Below are 2003 nucleotides of genomic sequence, written 5' to 3' on the forward strand. Positions count from 1 at the left end.
GATTCTTGTAACCATTCCAAGAAGCAGCTCTGATTACCAGGCTGGCTGAATTTATGCATTTCCTTTGTGTCTCTAAGTCCACCAGAGATTCCAGAGGGTGTACCTCAACTCGAAAGAGGAGCAAAGAGTTGACCAACCGTTGCTTGGCCCAACCAAGCATTGGGCCCTGGAATTAAGTCCTGATATCATTGACCTAGAAATCCAATGTGCATGGGAAGAACCTGTGATCCCCAACCAAGACTTAACTGGGCTTTCAGCTGAGATAATCAGTTTAGAGAGAGAAAAGGTTTGTTTTTCTCACAGTTTTCAAGGTCCAGGTCCCACTTCCCTGTCAAGGGCATGTCTCCAACTACTGCAAGACCTCCCACCAGGCCTTACCTGTGTTTTTTTTTCTTTTTTTCTTTGGACCTGGGATCGAACTCAGGAACTTGCAGTTGCCAGGCAGGCACTTGTGTCACTGAGCTACATGCCTGGTCCAAAATTTCTACAGGAACTTTCTTTTTTTTTAACCTGGAATCAAACTCAGGGCCTTGTACTCACCAAGCAAGGTACTGTGTCACTGAGCTATATCCCCAGCCCTACCTTTCTAAGGTTTCCCAACCTCCGAATAGCCCCATTCTGAAGCCAAACCTTTAAAGTACGGGCCTTTAAGAAAGAATTAAAGTCCAAATAATAAACTATTCAACATGGAAGTGGAGGTCAATCAGCTGGAACTGGTGTTCCAGAAAGCTGACTCTGATCAGGATTACATTCAGTACAGGCTGGAATATGAAATCAAGATTAATCATCCTGATTCACCAGGAGAGAAAAATCCAGTTACACTCATAAAGGAATTGTCAGCAATAAAGTCTCGATACCAGTCTTTGTATGCACATTGTAAACCTGTTGCCATTGAGCAGAAAGAGACTAAGAGCCGCATTTGTACTACTTTGAATAAGACTATGACCACGATACAAGAACTATAAAAGCAAACAGATGTGGAGCTGTAGACACTGACTGAAGAAGAAAAAACTGGAACAGAGCAGTTAAAATCTCACATGCCACACCTATGAAAAAATGGAATTGCAAAAGGGAGCTCTAATGAGAAGAGATTAACTCCAGAGCAATACAGGAAGATGTCTCATTAACAGTTCAGGAGTAGAGGCGGGGTGGTCAAGGAGGAGGTTTGGTTTGAGTAACAGGGTAGTGATGCCTTTTATAAGATAAGGATTAAAAGGGCAGATATTATATTAATAAAATTCAGCCAAAGGATGGAGTGGAAATAAAATGATTTAAATATATATACATAGTTTTGTAATTTTTAGTAAGGAAGACCCTTAATACTACTTTGTATCTGTTTTCTTTTTGTATTGTTGGGATAACAGATGTTCTAGCCTATCATAAAAGAACGTCTGTAAATAAAAAAATTATAGTAGGGCTTTTCCTTAATTTCCCACCTTCCTGATCCTCGTGCTCTGCCTCTTATTTAAGCTTCCAGAGGTCTCTTGAGTTCCTGCTAATTGCGCTCCCAGGAGCCGATCTTCACTGACGCCCTGTGCTCTGGAGTTTGCTTCTCCCTGGACTTAGGAGAGCCTGTCCTGCTCCCAGTTTTCCCCTCCCTTCCCCACCCTCTTACTTAGCCTTGCTTTCTGGATCCAGGCCCTGCCTAATGTTGTTGTGGATACTGAATCCTGGAAGGTAGATCACAGCCTGCACAAATCCCAAGCTCTGCAGCAGACAAATGTCCTCACCCTACACCCAGTCAGCCCCAAGCTTGTGCCCCCTACTATAGTTCATGTTGATAGGATCCGGGTAAATGCAAACACCTAGCAATTTTTAACCTGGGAATCTTCTTCCCACTCTTTGTCATCCTTACATATTAAAAGCATATGTGTTCTTCAAAGTTCAGCTCAAAATCCTTCTTATTTACTGTGCCCTATGTAATCTCTCCAGCTCTGGAGTTAAGTGACATTTCACTTTTCTCTTTCTTATAGCACAGATTGCAGTCTATTTTGTATTCATTA

At 42.1% G+C, this 2003-nt stretch overlaps 1 pseudogene; it reads left to right on the forward strand.

The window, feature by feature from the left end:
- Positions 1-686: 686 nt before the first annotated feature.
- Positions 687-1127, forward strand: LOC102027751 (annotated as a pseudogene).
- The last annotated feature ends 876 nt before the right edge of the window (positions 1128-2003 follow it).

Source organism: Chinchilla lanigera, unplaced genomic scaffold, assembly GCF_000276665.1.
Source record: "Chinchilla lanigera isolate Chin_1 unplaced genomic scaffold, ChiLan1.0 scaffold00019, whole genome shotgun sequence".
Lineage (NCBI taxonomy): Eukaryota > Metazoa > Chordata > Mammalia > Rodentia > Chinchillidae > Chinchilla > Chinchilla lanigera.